We start from the raw sequence: 13664 nt of genomic DNA, 5'->3' as shown, positions 1-13664 counted from the left end.
TTGTTTTAAGTTTTAGTTAGATTTAATTTTATTTTTTTTAAGTTTTCGAATTGTAACTTTAATTTCAAATTAAAAACAAAAATACTTTATTTTAATTTATTTAATTTTCGAAGTTCTCTCATCTCTCATCCTCTTCTATTTATTTATCTACTAACATCCCTCTTTCACTCAAAAATTCGAACCCACTCCTCTCCCTTGTGTTTGGATTCTTATCTTTTTCTTTTGCTACTCTTCTCTTCTTATACTTACATAAGGAATCTCTATACTGTGACAGAGGATTCCATATTTTCTTTTGTGTTCTCTTCTTTTTCATATGAGCAGGAACAAGGACAAGAATATTCTTGTTGAAGCTGATCCAGAACCTGAAAGAACTCTGAAGAGGAAGCTAAAGCACAACTCTCTGGAGAAAATCTTACTGAAAATTTCGAAAAAGAAGGAGACATGGCCGAAAATAATAACAATGCAAGGAAGATGCTTGGTGACTTTACTGCACCAAATTCCAACTTACATGGAAGAAGCATCTCAATCCTTGCCATTGGAGCAAACAATTTTGAGCTAAAGCCTCAATTAGTTTCTCTGATGCAACAGAACTGCAAGTTTCATGGACTTCCATCAGAAGATCCTTTTCAGTTCTTAACTGAATTCTTGCAGATCTGTGATACTGTTGAGACCAATGGGGTTGACTCCGAGGTCTACAGGCTTATGCTTTTCCCGTTTGCTATAAGAGATAGAGCTAAAATATGGTTGGACTCTCAACCTAAAGATAGCCTGAACTCTTGGGATAAGCTGGTCACGGCTTTCTTAGCCAAGTTCTTTCCTCCTCAAAAGCTTAGTAAGCTTAGAGTGGATGTTCAAACCTTCAGACAGAAGGACGGTGAATCCCTTTATGAAGCTTGGGAGAGATATAAGCAACTGACCAAAAAGTGTCCTTCTGACATGCTTTCAGAATGGACCATCCTGGATATATTCTATAATGGTCTGTCTGAGTTATCAAAGATGTCATTGGACCATTCTGCAGGTGGATCCATTCACCTAAAGAAAACGCATGCAGAAGCTCAGAAACTCATTGACATGGTTGCTAATAACCAGTTCATGTACACTTCTGAAAGGAATCCTGTGAGTAATGGGACACCTCAGAGGAAGGGAGTTCTTGAAATTGATGCTCTGAATGCCATATTGGCTCAGAACAAAATATTGACTCAGCAAGTCAATATGATTTCTCAGAGTCTGAATGGAATGCAAGCTGCATCCAACAGTACTCAAGAGGCATCTTCTGAAGAAGAAGCTTATGATCCTGAGAACCCTGCAATAGCAGAGGTGAATTACATGGGAGAACCCTATGGAAATACCTATAATCCCTCATGGAGAAATCATCCAAATTTTTCATGGAAGGATCAACAAAAGCCTCAACAAGGCTTTAATAATGGTGGAAGAAACAGGTTTAGCAATAGCAAGCCTTTTCCATCATCCACTCAGCAACAGACAGAAAATTCTAAGCAGAATCCATCTAGCTTAGCAAATATAGTCTCTGATCTATCTAAGGTCACTTTAAGTTTCATGAATGAAACAAGGTCGTCCATTATAAATTTGGAGGCACAAGTGGGCCAGCTGAGTAAAAGGGTCACTGAAACTCCTCCTAGTACTCTCCCAAGCAATACAGAAGAAAATCTAAAGAGAAAGTGCAAGGCCATTGATTTGACCATCATGGTCGAACCTACAAGGGGGGAGAAGGACGTGAATCCTAGTGAGGAAGACCTCCTGGGACGTTCAGTGACCAATAAGGAGTTTTCCTTTGAGGAACTAAAGGAATCTGAGGCTCATCTAGAGACCATAGAGATTCCATTGAACCTCCTTCTGCCCTTCATGAGCTCTGATGAGTATTCTTCTTCTGAAGAGAATGAAGACGTTATTGAAGAGCAAGTTGCTAAGTACCTTGGTGCAATCATGAAGCTGAATGCCAAATTATTTGGTAATGAGACTTGGGAAGATGAACCTCCCTTGCTCACCAATGAACTAAATGCATTGGATAGGCAGAAATTACCTCAAAAGAAACAGGATCCTGGTAAATTCCTAATTCCCTATAACATAGGCACCATGACCTTTGAGAAGGCTCTGTGTGACCTGGGGTCAGGAATAAACTTAATGCCACTCTCTGTAATAGAGAAACTTGGGATCTTTGAGGTGCAAGCTGCCAGAATCTCATTAGAGATGGCAGACAACTCAAGAAAATAGGCTTATGGACAAGTAGAGGACATGTTAGTGAAGGTTGAAAGCCTTTACATCCCTGCTGATTTCATAATCCTAGACACTGGGAAGGATGAGGATGAATCCATCATCCTTGGAAGACCATTCCTAGCCACAGCAAAAGCTGTGATTGATGTGGACAGAGGAAAGTTGATCCTTCAACTGAATGAGGACAACCTTGTGTTTAAAACTCAAGGATCTCCTTCTGTTACCATGGAGAGGAAGCATGAAAAGCTTCTCTCACTGCAGAGTCAACCAAAGCCCCCACAGTCAAACTCTAAGTTTGGTGTTGGGAGGTACCAACAATGCTCTGAACATCTGTGAGGCTCCATGAGAGCTCACTGTCAAGCTATTGACATTAAAGAAGCGCTTGTTGGGAGGCAACCCAATGTTATTTAATTATATCTATTTTATTTTTTATTTTTATTTCGTGTTTTATTAGGTTGATGATCATGTGGAGTCACAAAAACTACAAAAAAAAATCAAAAACAAAATAAAAAACAGCAAAAAAAAAAAAAGCACACCCTGGTGGAGGAGCATTCTGGCGTTTAAACGCCAGAAACAAGAATCTTTCTGGCGTTTAACGCCAAAAACAAGCATCTACATGGCGTTAAACGCCAGAAACGGGCTACTTTTGGGCGTTTAACGCCAAAAATAGGCAGCAGTCTAGCGTTAAACGCCAGGATTGCACAGCAAGGGCGTTTTACACGCCTAATTGGAGCAGGAATGTTAAGTCCTTGACCCCACTGGATCTGTGGACCCCACAGGATCCCCACCACTTCTTCTCTCCTCTTCACACATTTTCATAACTCTCTTCCCCAAATACCCTTCACCAATCACCTCAATCACTCTTCCCCATCACCTCTTCACCATTCACATCCATCCCCTCTTCCCCATAAACCCCACCTACCTCCAAAATTCAAACTCTTTTCCCTCTCAAACCCAACCCTAATGGCCGAACCCTAAACCTCCCCCCACTCCTATATAAACCCCTCATTCCTTCTTCATTTTCACACAACACAACCCTTTTTTCTTCCCTTGGCCGAATACACACATCTCTCCCTCTCCTCCATTCTTTTTCTTCTTCTCTTTCTTTCTTTCTTCTTTTGCTCGGGGACGAGCAAACATTTTAAGTTTAGTGTGGTAAAAAGCATTACTTTTTGTTTTTTCATAACCATCAATGGTACCTAAGGCTAGAGAATCCTCAAGAAAGAGGAAAGAGAAGGCAATTGCTTCCACCTCTGAGTCATGGGAGATGGAGAGATTCATCTCAAAGGTCCCTCAAGACCACTTCTATGAAGTTGTGGCCAAGAAGAAAGTGATCCCTGAGGTTCCTTTCAAGCTCAAAAAGAATGAGTATCTGGAGATCCGACTTGAGATCCAAAGAAGAGGTTGGGAAGTTCTCACCAACCCCATTCAACAAGTCAGGATCTTAATGGTTCAAGAGTTCTATGCAAACGCATGGATCACTAGGAACCATGATCAAAGCGTGAACCCGAATCCAAAGTATTGGCTCACCATGGTTCGGGGGAAGTAGTTAGATTTCAGTCCAGAAAATGTAAGGCTGGCATTCAACTTGCCAATGATGGAAGAAAATGCACGCCCCTATACTAGAAAGGTCAACTTTGATCAAAGGTTGGACCAAGTCCTCATGGACATATATGTAAAAGGAGCTCAATGGAAAGTTGACTCAAGAGGCAAGGCGGTTCAATTGAGAAGACTGGACCTTAAGCCTGTAGCTAGAGGATGGTTGGAGTTTATTCAACGCTCAATCATTCCTACTAGCAACCGGTCTGAAGTTACTATAGACCGGGCCATCATGATCCATAGTATCATGATTGGGGAGGAAGTGGAAGTTCATGAGATTATACCTCAAGAACTCTACAAGGTGGCTGACACGTCCTCCACTTTGGCAAGGTTATCCTTTCCTCACCTCATTTGTCACCTCTGTAATTCGGCTGGAATTGACATAGAGGGAGACATCCTCATTGAAGAGGACAAGCCCATCACTAAGAAAAGGATGGAGCAAACAAGAGATCATGGACCTCAACAAGAGCATGAGAAAATTCCTCACCATGAAATCCCTGAGATGCCTCAAGGGATGCACTTCCTTCCACAAACTATTGGGAGCAAATCAACACTTCCCTAGGAGAATTAAGCTCCAACATGGGACAACTAAGGATGGAGCACCAAGAGCACTCCATCATCCTCCATGAAATTAGAGAAGATCAAAGAGCTATGAGGGAGGAACAACAAAGACAAGGAAGAGACATAGAGGAGCTCAATAGCACCATTGGTTCTTCAAGAAGAGGAAGACGCCACCCTCACTAAGGTGGACTCGTTCCTTAATCTCCTTGTTCTTAATTTCCTATTTTTGTTTACTGTGCTTTATGTTTTATTTATGTTTGTGTCTTTATTACATGATCATTAGTGTCTAAGTGTCTATGCCTTAAAGATATAATTGTCCTATGAATCCATCACCTCTCTTAAATGAAAACTGTTCTAAAAACAAAAGAACAAGAAGGACATGGTTTCGAATTCATCCTTGAAATTAGTTTAATTATTTTGATGTGGTGACAATACTTTTTGTTTTCTGAATGAATGCTTGAACAGTGCATATGTCTTTTGAAATTGTTGTTTATGAATGTTAAATATATTGGCTCTTGAAGAATGATGAAAAAGGAGAAATGTTATTTGATGATCTGAAAAATCATAAAATTGATTCTTGAAGCAAGAAAAATCAGTGAATACAAAGCTTGCAGAAAAAAAAAAGAGAAAAAATGGCGAAAAAAAAGAGAGAGAGAAAGAAAAAGAAAAAGCAAGCAGAAAAAGCCAATAGCCCTTAAAACCAAAAGGTAAGGGTAATAAAAAGGATCCAAGGCTTTGAGCATCAGTGGATAGGAGGGCCCAAAGGAATAAAATCCTGGCCTAAGCGGCTAAACCAAGCTGTCCCTAACCATGTGCTTGTGGCGTGAAGGTGTCAAGTGAAAACTTGAGACTGAGCGATTAAAGTCGAGGTCCAAAGCAAAAAGAAGAGTGTGCTTAAGAACCCTGAACACCACTAATTGGGGACTTTAGCAAAGTTGAGTCACAATCTGAAAAGGTTCACTCAGTTATGTGTCTGTGGCATTTATGTATCCAGTGGTAATACTGGAAAACAAAGTGCTTAGGGCCACGACCAAGACTCATAAAGTAGCTGTGTTCAAGAATCAACATACTGAACTAGGAGAATTAATAACACTATTTAAATTCTATGTTCCTATAGATGCCAATCATTCTGAACTTCAATGGATAAAGTGAGATGCCAAAACTATTCAAGAGGCAAAAAGCTACTAGTCCCGCTCATCTGATTGGAGCGAAATTTCATTGATATTTTGGAATTTATAGTATATTCTCTTCTTTTTATCCTATTTTATTTTTAGTTGCTTGGGGACAAGCAACAATTTAAGTTTGGTGTTGTGATGACCGGATAATTTATACGCTTTTTGGCATTGTTTTTACATAGTTTTTAGTATAATTTAGTTAGTTTTAGTATATTTTTATTAGTTTTTAAATAAAAATTACATTTCTAGACTTTACTATGAGTTTGTGTGTTTTACTGTGATTTCAGGTAATTTCTGGCTGAAATTGAGGGACTTGAGCAAAAATCAGATTCAGAGGTTGAAGAAGGACTGCAGATGCTGTTGGATTCTGACCTCCCTGCACTCAAAGTAGATTTTCTGAAGCTACGAAACATCAAATGGCGCACTCTCAATTGCATTGGAAAGTAGACATCCAGGGCTTTCCAGCAATATATAATAGTCCATATTTTGCCCGAGTTTAGACGACGCAAACTGGCGTTCAACGCCAGCTCTCTGCCCTATTCTGGAGTTAAACGCCAGAAACATGTTGCAAAGCAGAGTTAAACGCCAGAAACAGGTTACAAACTGGTGTTTAACTCCAAGGAAGACCTCTGCACGTGAAAGCTTCAATGCTCAGCCCAAGCACATACCAAGTGGAACCGGAAGTGATTTTCTGCATCAATTACTTATTTCTGTAACCCTAGTAACTAGTTTAGTATAAGTAGAAATTTTTACTATTGTACTAGAGGTCTTTTTTCCTATTTTCGAATTCATATGCCATTTTGGGAGGCTGGCCATTCGGCCATGCCTAGACCTTGTTCTTATGTATTTTCAACGGTAGAGTTTCTACACACTATAGATTAAGGTGTGGAGCTCTGCTGTTCCTCATGAATTAATGTAAAGTACTATTGTTTTTCTATTCAATTCAAGCCTATTTCTTATCTAAGATATACACTTGTTCTTCAACTTGAGGAAGGTGATGATCCATGACACTCATCATCATTCTCACCTATGAACGCGTGCCTGACAACCACTTCCATTCTACTAACGATAGCTTGAGTGCATATCTCTTAGCCTCCTGCTTCATGACGCATGGTTGCCTCACCTGACAACCGAGCCCTCCATTCCATGAGATCAGAGTCTTCGTGGTATAGGCTAGAATTATTAGCGGCCATTCTTGAGATCCGGAAAGTCTAAACCTTGTCTGTGGTATTCCGAGTAGGATCTGGGAAGGGATGGCTGTAACGAGCTTCAAACTCGCGAGTGCTGGGCATAGTGACAGACGCAAAAGGATTATTGAATCCTATTCCAGTATGATCAAGAACCGACAGATGAATAGCCGTGCTGTGACAGCGCATTTTGGACCCTTTTCACTGAGAGGATGGGATGTAGCCATTGACGACGGTGATGCCCTACATAACGCTTGCCATGGAAAGGAGTATGAAGGAGTGGATGAAGACAATATAAAAGCAGAGAATCAGAAGGAACAAAGCATCTCCATACGCTTATCTGAAATTCTCACCAATGAATTACATAAGTACCTCTATCCTATATTTTATATATATTTTTATTATCAATTCACCATAACCATTTGAATCCGCCTGACTGAGATTTACAAGGTGACCATAGCTTGCTTCAAGCTGACAATCTTCGTAGGATCGACCTTTACTCACGTAAGGTTTATTACTTGGACGACCCAGTGCACTTGCTGGTTAGTTGTGCGAAGTTGTGACAAAGTGTGATTCACGTTTGAGAGTACCAAGTCTTTGGCGCCATTGTTGATGATCGCAATTTCGTGCACCAGTTATCTATATATAATTTTCTATCTAATAATGTGTTTGTGTGTTTTCTATATCTGTGTCAAATTCGCTTTCAAGAGAATTTAGTGAAAACCACCAAAGAATATGCCACTCAAAGTGTGGTGGGGGCTAGACGCACCTCCAATCTCGAAGGAGGAAGTATCAATGTAGAATATTGGTGGTTGAAAGCCTGGGAGGGTGTATAACATTGGACGATGGACCATTCCATTGCTAGTGGATCAGTAAACTTGAGGGAGCAAGTCACATTGCTAACAGGGACCTCTATTGACAGCTAGAGCAGCAAGATAAGCGGATGAGGTGTGCAGAGTTGGAGGCATGCTAACATTAATAGAAGGAAGAATAGAGGCATACTCATCAGAGGCAGCATGAGGAGATCACACACCTCTAGCAAAGCTTTGACACCCATAATGCAGATGTAACTGATTGGAATAGCACATAAGCTAGTTGTACAGGTTCATGCAGTCAATGCAAAATAACTCTTCCAAGAGTGCATCAATGGCCTTTTCCACCTCCTTTCACAGCCAGCGATGGTAACATGCACGTCGCGTGTAACGACCTAAGTTTTTATATTTACACGCTATTTTTCAAAAGAGAAAGTATGAGGAGCCAATATATGTTTTATACAATGCGTACAATGGGATTAAATTGAAATTAAAATTAAATTATAGGCAGTTAGTTAATTTTGAATAATTTGTATTTTAAAATTTGAATCAAAGTAGGATTACCGTCAGTTATGGAAACAAATAAACGACCTCCCTCTTTCAATATGGTGTGACTTTATTTCTCCCTTTCTCCTTGAATCTTACGGGTACAACGCGGTCACCATCAGCAGCCGCCATCGGACATCGCGCTGCCATTGTTCTAACTCGTGCTGTCGTTCGCTAACGCCCAATGCCAAGGGAGGACGCACATATTGTGTGCGCCGAATGTGCGGCACAGTAGCAACCCAGACGTCCAGCGACTCCATTGCAGCCAGTGTGTGCCTTCTTCCCGACGTCGACGTCGCAAGAGAAAGGGCTCTCGAGCGTGTTTCATCTTTCACGTTCATCACTCCGCGGAAGTTTCTTAATGGAGGTTAGTTTGGTTGAACCGCTGTGTCGTGTTCCATCTTTCGGAGGTAATGAGAATTCATCACATCCACATGAAAACGTAGCCAACCACTCCGTTGTCGAGGGTGAGCAATGTAATAAGGTGAGCAACGTATGTTGAAAGCATTAATAATGGATGGCTATTTTTAAGCGATTTAGATGTTCATAATCAATGCAAGTGGTGTGTTTAGTTTTATGTTTTATGCTTACCCAGATGCATCATGAACATTCAAGATTCAACCATATTTGGGATGATTTTATATTCATGGTATGCTTATATGTATGAAGCCCTTGGTTTGTATTAATTGATCATGGCATATTGCATTGATGCTGGATGAAACTAGATATTTATTGAACTATCTTTTATTGATATATAAATTTATATGAATAAATTTAAATTGCATGTACAAGCATGGGACTTGAATATTTTGGAGACTTTGACACCCAATAAGTAAGCACCTATGTTCCTGTGCATGATGACAATAGATCCGCTGGAATATTAGTAATGCTGTATATTGAATATGAAATATAGATAATGGTATTATTATTATTATTATTGAAATTATATTTTAAAAAGAAAATTAAATAAGCAAGAAAAGTAAATACTTTTTGCATGTTTAGATTAGAATACACATATAATCATACATCATATGGCTATGGCTCCATCCCCGGAGAAATCACCGTAGAGAGTAGCAAATAGTCCTTCTTCCCCAATTGCATCAATGCTTGCAAATGCTAGGAAGTCATTTATGGCTAAGAATATCATTTAGATTGCCGGTGCTGGTCTTTTAATATTTATTTTGTCAGGCGTTTGTATTTTTATGCTGTGGTGCTTTAAGCGTAGGCCGAAAAAGAAAAACTCCAAGAAGCAAAATGTTGATATCTTCGAAAGTCCTTTACATAAACCTACTTGCAGTGACACTTCCTTTGAAGCAACCAATCGGAAGAAATTCTTTGTTGGGAGACAATATGCAGCCGAAGTTTATATATGCATGTAGATGTTTATTTTTCATGTAAATGAGATGTTTATTTTTAACGTAAATGGGATATTTTAATGTATTTAATGGTCAATTTAAGATGGTCATTTCAATAGGTATGCGAATGATTATTTTAATTTTTATGTAGATGATTATTTTGACTGGATTGAATTTAGTTATATATAATTAAAATATGTTAGATGTTCAATTCATTAGGTATGCAGATGATTATTTTTATTCTTAAGTGGAGGGTTATTTTTACTAAGGGTGAGTGGCGTGTAGCAAGCCAAGCAGCGAAGGTGGAGTGGAATGATTATTAATGAAGGTGGGAGTGGCCGCAGGTTGAAAAAGAAGATGGTATTAAAATAAAATGTTTTGATAAATTAAAATTTTGGATCGTTATTTTTTTGAAATAATTAATTGGATTTTTTAAAAATTTGAAATTTATAATTAGGGATTTGAAATTTGAAATTCGATGTGAAATAACTGAATAAGAATTTTTGAATTTAGAGTGGACGGGTTTTTATTATTTATCTTTATTGGGCTAAATAATTAGCCTATTGTACATATTGTACAGATACCCCATTGGTTCCCTAGCGAGATTCTTTTCAAAAATTTGTTTTTCGATAACTAGTTTTATTTTGACGAGTCGGTTCTAGATTTTAAAAATAAAATAAATAATAATGTATTATTGTTATTATTATTATTATTATTATTATTATTATTATTATTATTATTATTATTATTATTATTATTATTATTATTATTATTATATTTTACATGCTATCATTAAAATAGAGTTTTGATAATAGTATTATTATCGAGGTCGATATCCGCCGATATAAGTAAATATCGGTATTCTTTGATAAACTTAGAGTTGTTAATGCTTCATCATATATTTTTATTTCTGAATTTTTTATTTAAATAAATAAAATAAATGTATTAGTTATTGAAATAAATAATTATAAAAATTATTAACGAAATCCATTTTCCAGCCTTATCTCATTTACAATGTAAATAAGATAAGCATGCACGTATCTCGTTTACACTGTAAACGAGATAAGGCACGTATGCGTAACACGTGTATATCTCGTTTATAGTGTAAACAAGATACGTGCATGCTTATCTCATTTACACTATAAGCGAGATACTTGTAAAATTAATGCGTTTACAGTGTAATCGAGATATAGTAAGACAAATTTTCAACTGCTACAAAAGGATGTGTAACCCTTGGCATTCTACACATATATTTTATATCTTCTTTTCTCCCGTTTTCTTACAAAAAGTAGGCAAAAATGTCCAGTAATAGCGGATACATAGTTTTCTATGTGTACCCCAATTGTCATATGAGAAATAATGATAATAAGGTGATATTTGAGTGTGAGAATCTGTTATTATTGCACACTCAGTGCGTAAGTTTGTTGTCCAAATTGAAAAGTTTGATATTGAGCAACCTTGGTGGCATAGGGAGAAGAGAGATCGGAAGGGTGGAGTATAGGTTGCTAGCACCCTTGGGTAATGGAGTTTTTCGGTTTTGACTATTTTGGCTCCTCGGTGACGAGCATGTGCGACTCATGTTCGACATCCATGGGAGAATCATAGTAGAACAAGTGATGGAGCTTTCCGCCGAGGTTGGTGATGTTGGTGGTAGTGGTTCTGTACACTCGACATTTGTGCAGGATGACCCACCTTTCCCACCACCGCTGATTCATGTTGCCATACCGGTGGAAGACATGGAGGTGGGTGAGGAAGACTCCGACGAAAAGTACGTTGCAGATAGCAACGATAGTAATTCTTCTGAGGATGATGAGGAGGAGGAGTTTGTACCAGAGACGCTGGTCGAGACAACGGTGTGCTATATTTTGCCTCCCCCACCTGATTTCGGCGCTATCAGATGTACCAAGTCACTATCGTACATTGGATCTGGATGTTGACGTGAGGAAAAATGCCGGTTAAGAATTTCTGATAAAAATAGCATTGCAAGTACAGCCTTAACCGACAAAATTTCCACTATCAATTTAGAATGTGTCACAATTAATAATAAATAACCGGGAGTAGAATTCCAGGTCGTTTTCCAAAGAGTTGACACAAGATGCAAATTATTGGTTAGGATTTTCCTGAATATTTTTGAAATTGAGAACGGAAAAGTAAATAGCTAGGAATTAAAACCAAGGTTCTGAAAAACGAACCGGTCATCGAACCGTTCTGGCTACTGGTTCACTGGTTTACAAGTTTAACCGGTTCAACTATGGTTCAACCGAAATAACCGTTTTATAATAAATAATAAATAGAATATAAATAAAAATAATAAAACATAATTATAATTTGTATACCAAAAAGAAGAATCGTTAATGTTGGCAAAAGCCATACAGCTTTATGATGTTTCGGTGCCTAAATTCTGTTAATGCTTTGATTTCATTTTCAAATGCCTTCCAATTGAACTTATCATCCGCATTTGATTCCATGTGAAGTTTGTTCCACAGCAACAACCATACCTAAAGGCAACTCAGCCTTGTAAACAGATCTTTGCCCTCCAATGCCAATGAGATATTTGTCATCAAAATTATTGGCAGCTTTAATGATGGTTTCAAATGCCATTTTTCCATCATGACTCCATATGAAAAATTGTTCTTCTGGTTGCATTTCTTTGAAACACCAATCACACAAAGTGTAAGTGCTAATACTCCAAAGATAAGAAGCAGAACCAATAACATAACCAAAGTTAAGCTTGACCTGCCATTAAAATTAGATGGAATTGTGCTAGAAAAATTGTCACGAGAGAGATTTAACCACTGCAACTGCTTCAATTCTCCAAGCACTCTTGGTATTGTTCCATTCAACAAATTCCCACTAAGATCAAGAGAATAAAGAGCTCCAAATGACTTAAAGTCAGAGGAGATACTTCCTTCTAGTTTGTTGTTGCTCAAGTTCAATGCCAACAAGTTAGGTAACAGAACAACTTCAGCAAGGTTCAAATCAAGAATTATCAGAATCAAATCAATCAGTTCATAGAACCAGAGCATATCAAAATCAATATTCAAGATCATTAACAATCTTAAATCACAATAATGACTAATGATAACAACAATTGAAGAAGCAAGATGAAAAATTATAGATTAACTAACCAATTAAAAGTTTAAAACAACAATTACAGTTAAAAAAAATAAAAAAAACCTTCTAAAGAGAGCAGAGATTGTAGTATCATTGTGAAAAATCCAACTCGACCGGGCTTAGTCAAGGGGAAAGATGAATGTACTTACATGCTCAATCAATTAAGGAACAAACTAGATCCTTCAAGACAGAGCACAGAGCGTGACAAGGAGCACGACGGTGGGGCTGACGCAGTGGAACAAAGACGGCGTGGCATGACAGTGGCTGCACGATGGAGGAACGAGGTGAGACCAGTGGCAGCGACGATGGTGGCTTCGAAGTTCGAACAACGGTGGAGACGACCAGCAAGCAAAGCGGTGGCTTCAACGCCGGTGGCTGGACAGAGCAGCTGTGGGAGTCAGGAAGGAGCTCGAGTTTGAGAGGAAGGAGGAGGAGGGTCGCGTGAGTGAGAGAGTGGCAGAGTGCTTCGTTTGGATTTTCCCAAGGTGGCTACGCAATGGAAGGGGAGGAAGCTTGCAATGGCTGCTGCGCGATGGAGGGAAAGAGAGCGAGCCCTGTCGCGACGGCGGTGGCACAAGGCGGTGGCTAAAGTGCTGAATGGAGGTGAGGGACGATGAGATTGGGAGGATGGAGTTAGGGCAAACTAGAGGCTGGATCTGAGATTCTGGGCATATGGAGTTACCGAGAGAGATTGAAATGACAGCGTTTGGACGTGCATTCAAAAAACCGGCCGGTCACGGTTCAGTTCGACTGACCGGTTCCCGGCCGATTCAATGGCTCAACTCCAGTTTTTGGAATTTGCAGTTTTGCTGTTTGTTCGAACCGTCTTTTTTCACGTTTCACGGTTTAACCGGTTTGACTGGCCGGTCCGAACCGGTTTTCAAAACCTTGATTAAAGCGATGAGTAACTAATAAGAGATGTTATGTATTCAAAATAAAAGGCCTTGGTCAGGGGAGAGAATTGGAGTTTCTATCATTGTTGTCTTTTCCAAGTATAATAGTAAATGTTCATTGCTTCCACTTAGTTATCCTCTAGCAATTGAAGGAAAGTCAAGTGGGTATCACTAACTCTTGCCCACAAGT

General features: G+C 38.8%; 1 non-coding gene across 1 annotated transcript; it reads right to left on the bottom strand.

Annotated features, from left to right (window-relative positions):
• Window positions 1–834: 834 nt before the first annotated feature.
• Window positions 835–942, bottom strand: LOC112745990 (small nucleolar RNA R71). The gene has a single exon (XR_003173891.1). It is a non-coding gene; the product is annotated as a small nucleolar RNA R71 (small nucleolar RNA).
• Window positions 943–13664: the final 12722 nt, after the last annotated feature.

This window comes from Arachis hypogaea, chromosome 14 (genome assembly GCF_003086295.3).
Source record: "Arachis hypogaea cultivar Tifrunner chromosome 14, arahy.Tifrunner.gnm2.J5K5, whole genome shotgun sequence".
Lineage (NCBI taxonomy): Eukaryota > Viridiplantae > Streptophyta > Magnoliopsida > Fabales > Fabaceae > Arachis > Arachis hypogaea.
The sequence above is the reverse complement of the archived record's forward strand: the minus strand, read 5'-3'. Positions and strand labels throughout refer to the sequence as shown.